This window comes from Petaurus breviceps, unplaced genomic scaffold (genome assembly GCF_028583685.1).
Source record: "Petaurus breviceps papuanus isolate PSGF00001 unplaced genomic scaffold, PetGlider_PUasm1.0 79, whole genome shotgun sequence".
NCBI classification, from domain to species: domain Eukaryota; kingdom Metazoa; phylum Chordata; class Mammalia; order Diprotodontia; family Petauridae; genus Petaurus; species Petaurus breviceps.
In genome coordinates, this window is record NW_027186523.1 from 14,506,731 (window position 1) to 14,517,396 (window position 10,666).

A 10,666-nucleotide genomic window follows, 5' to 3' on the forward strand; every position below is an offset into this window, starting at 1 on the left:
ATAGGTGGAAGTTAGTTGAAGTTGAAGTAATCCAGGTCTAAGGTGCAGAAGGTTGTTAGGTAGGTCATTGAAATGGAAATCCTGCAATGAGGACTGGGGCTCCAAGAAGCTGTAGCATGCTCATTGGCCACATCCTGGTAAAACTGTCAAAACCACCCTGGCAGATGGGTCAAGCCAGGTTGAGGGTAACCAATGGACCTCAAACCCATTGGTCAGTTAGGGGGATATTTACCCCAAGTGTGTGAAGACTTCCCCCTGGCAGAATGGGTGAATGAGAACAGTTTGTCCCAATGGCCATGAAGGCCACTGAAGTAGACACTGTGGAACATTTAGAGCTTGGTCAGCCATCGAAAACACTGCATCAAAGGCCATCACTAGCCATCTTGACTTTTATCTTACCCATGGACTTCAATGACTCCGGAAGAGAGGGTGAGGCTGACAACCGTGTGCAACTCTGCCTCACTTAAATCCAATTCACGCAGGAGTCAAGACATCATCCCTCTTCAAAAATGGACAAATAACAGCCACAGTTGCAATGGAAATACAGAGGCAGGTGTTGTACATTCTGAATCCATATTCAGTTCAACTCAATAAACAAGGGAGTTTGCTAAGGACTCCAAATCTGAGGTGTCAAATACAGCTCCCAATGCTCCCGGCTCAATGCAACCTGAACAAGATTAAAATGGAATTGGGAAATAGTTACCAAAATTAACACACACAAAAAAACATAGGAAATAATACACTTTAAAAGTAAGTTAAGGAACTCAAAGTTTGAAAAACAAATGTTAAATTGTTTTTACATGCAACTGAGAAATAAGATATACAGGTAATGGGGTAGAGAAATCCATCTTGCCCCACAAGAAAGTAAGGGGGGATGGGGGAGGATATAAGAGAGAACAGATTAGGGGTTCTCTATCTTGGGGTGGGGGAGGTAGGGGAGAGATGGGAGAAAATTTGTAACTCAAAATCTTGTGGAAATGAATGTTGAAAACTAAAAATAAATTTAAAAATTTAAAAACAACAAAAAGAAAGTAAGGGAAGTGGGGTAAGGGGAGATGGAGGGAATAAAAGAGAGGGCAGACTAGGGAAAGGGGTAATCAGTATGCTTGCCATCTTGAGGTGGGGGGAGGGGAGAGATGGGGAAAAATTTGGAACTCAGAGTTTTGGGAAAATGAATGTTGAAAACTAAAAATAAATAAATAAATTCTGGAGGGAAAAAAGGAAATTAAATATGCCACTTTCAGGGATCCTTATATACGGATTATTGCCTCACCCCCAATATGAACCCACTACTAGAGATGATTGAACAGTGCTTCCTCCTTGCTCCCAATTACACTGTATTTATTTTGCATATACTTATCTGTGTTCATGCTGTTACCTCCAATAGAATCTAAACTTTTTTAGGGCAGTACCTGTTGTAATTTATCTTCAGTGTATCCTTAGTCCCTAGCACAAATCATAGATCTGGAACTGGGAAGAATCTCAGAGATCATCTCCACTTCCTTCATTTTATAGATGAATGAAAGGAACTGGCCTGAGGTGAGACAGTCGGTGAGTGTCTGAAGAGGGAGGCTGACTGCAGGGATATCCAATCTTTCCACTAATGCCCCAGGCAGAAAAGAGAGGGTTAAACCAGGCTCTTTCCATTTAACAAGGATGATTGTGCCCTTGATAAGGGACGAGGAAAGATGTGTGGGGAGTGGGGAGGGCAGAATTGCCCCTTTGACCTTGGACGTGTAGAATCTGATGACAATAGGTCATCCAAATTGAAGCATACTGCAGACAACTGAAAATACGGGATTGATATGCAAGTGAAAAGTCAAAGTCTTTGGTTTTTACTTCGTAAATGAACAGTTGTCCTTTGAAATTGAAATATCTTCTTCAAAAATGTATTCAGAGTAGGTTACATATGACTCAGATTTGGGGTGAAGTTTAATAAATTAGGAATAGAAAAAATCGACTACTTAGAGATGTTTTTACTGTTTTGTTAGAAATCACAAGAATCCATTTGAAAACCAATGATTTTATTAAAGGGACATCCTTAGGTGGTGAAGTGAATCAAGAAGACTCATCTTCATGAGTTCAAATCTGCCTTCAGACACTTAAGACATACTAGCTGTGTGACCCTGGGCAAGTCACTTAACTCTGTTTGCCTCAGTTTCTTCATCTGTAAAATGAGCTGGAGAAGCAAATGGCAAACCATTCCAGTGTCTTTGCCAAGAAAACCCCAAATGGGGTCATGAAGAGTCAGACATGACTGAAATGACTTAACAACAACAATAAAAACTGTCCCCCATTCCTGGAGTTTTCTTCCTCTTTATCTCTGCCTTCTGACTTCCCTGGCTTTCTTCAAGTCTCAGCTAAAATCCTGCCTTCTCCTTTCCTGATCCTCTTAATGCTAGTCCCTTCCCTCTGCTGGTTTTCTCCAGTTCATCCTATATATGTCTTCTTGTTCTCATGTTTTCTCCCCAATTAGACTGTGACCTTCTTGAGAACAATGACTGTCTTTTGCTTTTTTTTTTCTATGCCTAGATAATATTTGTAAAGTGTTTAGCACAGTGCTTGGAACAGAGTAGGCACTTAACAAATGCTTGTTCCCTTCCTCTAGCATTTAACACAAGGCTTGGCATACAGTAGGTACCTAATAAATGCTGACTAAAGGGATGAGCTTGCCCAGAAGTTAAGTGAACCTCTTAACCTTTCAAAGATGTTTCAAAGATTTTCAAATCTGTAAAAATCATGCAAATGATTGAACAATAAAGCAATCCCAGATCCCTCATCTTAAATGTTTCACTCTGTCATCATTCTCTCCTAACTCTGCAGTATGCAGAGCTAAAATTTTAGAAAAGTGAAAGTGAATGTGGGGGTGGCAAATTCCATAATACTTCCCAAGTGGGTATCATATTGTTTTACCAGGAAGGAGAGTTATTTAGACAACATGCAAAAGCCTGGTAACCTCTGGCCACTCAAGCAGAGAGTTCATGTTCTAGATAATTTGTTCCTCTTGCTCACAGCCCCTCCAACATTTTCTGTTTTTCTTTGGGGGGGGGGGGGTCATCTTGCCAACATGATGTTTGTGAGATAGAACTTCAGGGTTACTTTAATTTGAATTTCTTCAATTATTAGTAATTCAGAACAATTTTTCACATGCCTAGCTTAGATTGACAGCTTAGATTTCTTCCTTTGAAATATGCTTTTTGGGGCAGCCAGGTAGCTAGCACAGTGAGTAAGAGCACCGGCTCCAGTGTCAGGATGACCTGGAGATCAAATCCCGGGCTCAGAGACTTAGCACCCACCCAAAAACACCTGGTGGTGTAACCTTGAGCAAGTTACTTAACCACAATAGCTTAGGGGCACAGCCAGGTGGCTCAGCGAGTAAGAGTACCGGCTCCAGAGTTGGGAGGACCTGAGATCAAATCCTGGGCTCAGACACTCAGTACCACACCCAGAAATAACTGGCCATGTAACCTTGAGCAAGTTACTTAACCCAGATTGCTAAAAAAAAATTTTAAAAATATGCTTTTTGATGTAAGAGGTTATGACTCACAGGTGCCCACAGATGCTCAATAGTGTCAAAGCTGAGGACTGGTTGGGGCAGGGGGTGGCGTACTAATGATGCCCAGACAGGGGATACACTTGTTTGAGGTGGGGAGATTGGACATCTGAGCAATTTAGGAGGGAAATGAGTCAGGGATACCTCTGAGGGTGCCTCCCCTGTCCTAAAACCTAGTGGGGGCACTGTTGAGTGAGGTGTTGTAAGACAGATAAACACAGCACACAAGAAGGCTGCTAGCACAGGTTCACTCTTGATCTGGTCAGACAGAAAAGACCCTAAAAAGGGGTTAATAATCTTACTTTATTCTAGTCTAATTTTCTCAGAAGAGGATTGCCGATAATGTGAGGACAGACTCTTATAGCATTCCCTAATCACAACTACCTCTACATCTCGATGGGGTTGAGACAGGAACAACTTGTACATTCCCCTACATCCCCTCAAGCCTCAATGGGGGCCAATTGAGTCACACACAGCATTCCCCCCCACCCAAGCCCCGATGGGGGCCAATCAAGACACGCACAGCATTCCAGCTTGTGCATTCAACCCTAAGGCTCCCCATTCACTGACTAATGCCTACCTGCTGTATAGGGCAACAGACAAAGAAGGCATATTGTCAGTAATAGCCTCACAAGTTTATATCACCTATCTCTGTATCTCACTGAGCAGACACAGTGGATGTTTATGTTATTTATCATTATATAATGCTGCACAAGCATGGTGGAGATATTTTGAACCATAACTGTGAGAACTCATCTAATACCTGGGAACAAGAGATTGTTATGGCCATGGATCCTGAGAAACTGAACTCTAAGAAATAATAACAAAAATTCACTCTACACACACTAAAATCCACCTTACTTACACTAAAATCCACCTTACTTATGGGGCACCACTGCAAAAAAGCCAGAGGACTTGAACCTACCCAACAGTATCTTCACCAGGATCATGAAGGAGACCCTTCCCAACAGAGTCACCATCTCCAAAATGGCCTGAAGCACCAGCTCTCAGATGACCAGAGTGCTTTAGTGCTATACATGTACCTCTTGTCCAATGTAAATGACAAGAGCACAAATGCTGTTGATGTGCTAACAGACAATGAAGAGATGGAGTTTCAGCCTTTCATTTCCCCTCTGAAAGATGCACTAGAACAATTGTGCTGAAAGTGTGGTCCCCTGATAGATCCTTTCAAGATATCTGCAAAATCAAAACGGTTTTCTAATACTAGATGGTATTTGCCCATTAAAATACTCTTCCTTTTTCCACCTACAAACTGTGAGAGGCCAGTTTTTATTTATATACTGCAAGAAAAACAATATATCACAACAGATTGGGTGCAGAACAGATATGAGAATCTAGCTATTAAGTTAGACATTAAAGAGATTTGCAAGAATATGTAAAACACTGCCATCCTCAATATTTTATTTCATTTTAGAAAATGCAACTATTTTGTAAAACATTTTATATATAACACATATATAAATATTTATTGTTATTTTAAATGAATTAAGTATTTTAAAACAGATCCGTCATAATTTCTAATTCTTTGGAATCCTCAAGTTAAAAGGGATCTTCTGGCCAAAAAGTTTGAGAAGTGCAGCATTAGAAACACATGGGTTTGAACAGAAAGGTAAAAAAAGGGAGATTCAGAGCAAAAGAAGGAAAGACTAAAAGAAAGATCTTGAGGTGCAGGAAGAAGGTAATAATCAAGATGATGAAAGGATGGAAGAAAAGGAACAGAATAATGAAGAAGGGCTTGATAATTGGCTGTGGGGAGAGAATGGCAGTCCAGAAAATGAGATGCTTAGGGTTTGCCTCCACGGTACTAATGTCAAAAGACAGAGAATTCTTTCTTCCACTTTCCTCCCTTTTCCCCACTCCTAAGAATGTCCATACATAAGGACCTAAGAAAACCACGTGAAATAATCCTTGAACCAAAGTTTTCCCCGAAAGAGAGCTTTCTGATCACCTTTTGCGCAATTTGCCTATAAATTATGACCTTTTCTCAAGGTGGTTTATGAAGTTCCAAGACCCATATATTTCATTTCCTATCCTATAACCCAGGCTCCATAGTGTCTATTATTTGGGGCCATAGAGGCCACTGAAAGCTGGAGAGGTTTGAACTCTGAGCATCACTAGCCTGTGATACTTCAGATATAATTCATTAAGAGAATGATTGAGGCATTCTGGATTTCTATCTTAATTTACCCCTGTTTTCTGGGGTACTTTTCAGAAGAGCTGGGATAAAGAATGAGCCTGTTGTCACTTTTAGTATGATTCTACTTTCTTTCACTTGTAACTTATACTTCCCTCTGCTGAATTTGGGGGTTGGTCCCTATTTCCTACCCCTGCTTATCATTGGATCTGTTTTGAAGCTTGCACTTACAATATCATTAGTGGAGTGTTGGGTCTGCTGTAAAGTAACCATTTCCCCTCAAAATTCTATTTCCTTTCCCTTGACTACTGAATAAAAGTCTATGAACAACAGGCTTTCTAGTATCCATAATCCTTTTATTGTTTCTTCTTTAATAAACCTCACAGGCATCCCATCGTTTTGGCACTTGACATTTTTTTATTTAACAAATGACACGTTCCAAAACTCACTTCTTCCAGGCACCACGTGTTCACTCTCTTGAGACTGTCCTTTACTAATCTGTGATCTTCGATCCTGACTAACTTTAGAAATGTAACATTTTTTTCCAAACTCATATTTCTTACTTTCATCTCTGAAAGACAACTTGATAGGACACTTTTAAGTGAAATATAATAATGTTCAGGAATTTAATTCTAAGAAACCACTTTCCCCTTTTGACTACTTCTAAGGTGACTTTGATTGGGACCTTCATGTTTTGTCAGTCTTGTGGTGATTAAAAAAGTTGGAGAGACATAGTTTCTGGATATTTTAATCATTTTATTAATAAAGCTAGCAGGTTATTAATAAAAGGATGGTCCTTTGGCCATCACTCTGAGACCAAAGACAATCATGGGAGCCTGGCCTCAGTGCTTATGTGTTCTTTTGGAAGAGGAGTGATAATCAACTCTGATTGGTTAACATAATAGGAGGTGGGCTATATTAAAATGAAGGGCTGAGAGTGACAATCACGTCATCCTTGGACAGAGAAACTTATCTCAGTACCCAGACTACTCCAAGCTTTGGGCAATCTAATCAAAGAATTTATGGCCACTCAAACCTGAGTAGAACACAATGGGTTTCCCCATTTTAGATTAAATTCCTTGTAAGGATGGGTGGGGTCTGACCAAGTTTAAGGAGAGTTAATTCAATCTCATTTTACTTTTTAAAATCAGGACTTTAGAAAAAGAGGAGAACCTTGGATCTCCCGAAATTATTTGGTTATTAATAATCATTTCTCTCAGTCTCCTTTTCCATTTTCTCCTGGTTACTTAGTCTAGTACCACTTAGTTAAGTGGTAATTTCTGAAAGTTGGTAACTACTGAAAGACATTTGTCCCCATGAGGAAACTTCCCTTTGTTTAGCCAGAAATGGGCTCCAACAGTGCTGACAGTCAGTGCCTTGCTGTATAAAGAGCTACCTTGAGAATTGGGAGTAAAGGTTCTATATATCTGTACCACCAACTTTCCTCTCTAGTCTCATGCTTCCTGTTTTTCCTCCTCTTGGGCTATAAAATAGTGATGGCGACTCCTCTTTGATTGGGTTATAATATGTGACAAAATATAGTTTGGTACCATTTACATGTTAATGGTTTAAAGGAACAAGTTTTGTAATAAATGAGAAAACATTTTACTCTTCATTTGGGGGAAAAATAATGGTTTGCTTAAACTTTGTTACAATTGTTTTTAGATAAAGAAAGAAAATAAAACATTTTGTGACCACTTTTTAGTTGGAGAATTGTTTCCTTATGCTTTGATACTTTCCTTAATGGGTTTGGTCTTTCACAAAGTTAATTGCAGAAAAGGGGCCTGTGAAGTAGACCTAAAGCTCAGGTGTTTGACCAGAAGCACTGTCTCTGGCTGAAGGCTTAGAGCTCCTGAAGGATAAAGAGAATGGGAAACTCTGAGGCAACAAGTCAGTCAGTAACATGAAAATAGGAATGGCTGAACAACCCTGATCACCACCCTACTCCACCATTGCTAAATCATGATAAATCTGTGACCGTATTATTACTTCTAAAGCCAGAACTACCAATTTTGGTGCCTGGGAAAAACAGTAAGAAATGTCACCCACAAATAAACTTTTTAATACAAATTTATATGCAGGGAAAGAGACCCCAGGACACAAAGGAGGAAGATATTTTTACGGGGGGAGGAAGAGACAGAGACTGCAGGACTCTGAGGCTGCTGTTAGGAAAGAGAGCTGCCCAGAAAAGAAGTAGGGTGGAACTCCTGTGGAGTGTAGCATGGATGCAAAGGAGGAAATCAACCATCTGGTAACTTCCAATTTTAGCTAATTATCTTTGCTAAGCCCAGTAGTTTCTAGCTATTGAAGAGGTGTGTATATTATCAATGTTCTGGGACAAAACCCTGCTTGCTCTTTGTAATTACAATTCTCTGTAACTTTTAGGCTGGTTCAGATCATAAGCCCGCCATATCTTATCATTTTTGTCCATATCCTCCTACAGATACTCAAGCAAGGGGCAGCTAGGTGGCACAATGAATAGAGCACCGGCCCTGGAGTTGGAAAGACCCGAGTTCAAATCCAACCTCAGACACTTAACACAAAACTACCGTGTTTCCCCGATAATAAGACACTGTCTTATTATTTTTTTGGACAGAAAAACACCAGAGGGCTTATTTTCAGGGGAGGGCTTATTTTAATGAACATTGACAGCAATTTTAATAAACAGGTAAATGTGAACAAAAAAATGTACCTTTATTCAATTATGAATTCAATAAAGAACAGGATGATGCGCTCACTGCTGCAGCTCTGATTGGATGCAGCTCAGAGCATGGCATGCGTTTCACCCGGGGGGGGACGGTGCATACAGAGGGTACCATAATGTAGTGTGTAGCGCAGGGGATCACCTTCACTACAGTAGCAATCTCAATAGGGCTTATTTTCAGGGGAGGGCTTATTTTAGAGGAATCTTACACAGTAAGGGGAGGGCTTATTTTCCGGATAGGTCTTATTATCGGGGAAACACGGGTAGCTGTGTGACCTTGGGCAAGTCACTTAATCCCAACTGCCCTTCCTTTCCCTCTCCAAAAAGTGCAACAAAAAAAGAGAGAGAGAGAAATACTCAAGGGAGTTTTACTTTGATTCTTTAATTTTTTTTTTAAATCTAGCTTCTAGATTGTGGCAAACCAGAGGATGAAAGAAGAATGGGGGAGCTAAGGGAGGAGATGGAGTGCTGGCAGCTGATAGGATGACAATTCGGTACTTACACCATCATTCTAGTCTATTGAATCATCCATTTGCCCTAGCTGGCAATCCATCTCTGTAGAAACAACAGAAAAGCATTGTATTATGTCCTCATGTGTCTGTGAAGGATAGGAACTGATAGATAAAGGAGTTGCTGATCTATCTGCCTCTCTCTAAGCAGTGATCAATATGGAACAGATGGGCTCAGCATCTCGATGCTCTAACCTCAGGTGAAGCGTGTGACCACAGCTAACTTCTTGGGAGTTTCTAGAGTTAAGCATAACTTGAGTTTGACCTATAATTTTTGTAATCTCAAAATGCTTTACAAAACATGAATGCTTTCCCTTTCTATTGTATGGCAGGCAACTGGGATTATTCTTTCCTTAAAGAAATCTGAGATGTGTGACTCAGAAAGACAGTGAGGTGGGTGGACACGGCACTTCCTGACAGTAGGAAACAGAATCCAGGTCTCTCAAGAGTCAGGTAGGTGGTGCAATGGATAGAGCCCTGGGCCTGGGATCAGGAAAACCAACTTTCCCGTATGACTTCAGGTACTTCTTAGCTGTGTGACCCTGGCTGGGCAAGTCACTTAACCCCTGTTTGCCTCAGTTTCCTCATCTGTAAAAAGGGGACAACAATAGCATCTACTTCACAAGGTTGTTGTGAGGAGCAAATGAAATAAAATTTATAAAGCACTTAGCATAGTGCCTGGTACATAGTAGGCACTCTATAAATGCTTATTCCCTTCCCTTCAATTCTTCTCATACAGATTTAACCATAGAATAAAGTTTTAAAATAGGGTTAATTCATCCTTCTAAAAAGTACTCCAAACAATTTGGAACTATTGCCCAAAGGGCTATAAAAATGTGCATACCCTTTGACCCAGTAATACCACTTCTAGGGATGTATCATAAAAAGAGATCATAAAATGGGAAAAGGACCCACAAGTACAAAAACATTTATAGTGGCTCTTTCTGTGGTGACCAAGAACTGGAAATTGAGGGGATGCCCATCCACTGGGGAATGGCTGAACAAGTTGTGGTATATGAATGTAATGGAATACTACTGTGCTATAAGAAATGATGAACAGGCAGACTTCAGAAAAACCTGGAAAGACTTATATGAACTGAGGCTGAGTGAAGTGAGCAGAACCAGGAGAGCATTATACACAGAAACAGCCACAGTGTGCTATGACTGACTTTGATAGACTTAGCCCTTCTCAGCAATACAAGGACCTAAAACAATTCCAAAGGTCTCATGATGGAAAATGCCATCCACATCCAGAGAAAGAACCATGGAATCTGAATGCAGAGTGATGCAGACTATTTTCTTTTTGTTTAGTTTTGTTTTTTCTCATGGTTCCTCCCATTCGTTCTTTCTTCTATACAACATGACTAATGTGAAAATATGTTTAATAGGAATGTATATGTATCAGATTGCATGCCATCCTGGGGAGGAAAGAGGAGAGGAGGGGGAGAAAATTTAAAACTTATAGAAGTGAATGTTGGAAACAAAAAATTAAATTGAAAAAAAGTACTCCAATTTACCTACATTCTTCTTCTCATCAAATTCTCTAAATATTTATCCAGCAAAATGATTCCATCTAAGATAATTATTGACTGTGTGACTCCAGACACAACACTTAGCTTTTCTGGGCCTCAGTTTCTTCATCTGTAAAATGAAGGGAGAAGAATTTGACCCCATAACCTCAAAGTTCCCAGAGTTCCTTTCTATGATCCTGTGCATTTCCAGTTTGGTTCGTTTTACTTTCATCT

The 10,666-nt window shown here is 40.1% G+C and overlaps 1 pseudogene; it reads left to right on the top strand.

Moving 5' to 3' along the window:
• The first annotated feature begins 290 nt into the window (after positions 1 to 290).
• Positions 291 to 8,899, top strand: LOC138175707 (DNA polymerase epsilon subunit 3-like; annotated as a pseudogene).
• Positions 8,900 to 10,666: the final 1,767 nt, after the last annotated feature.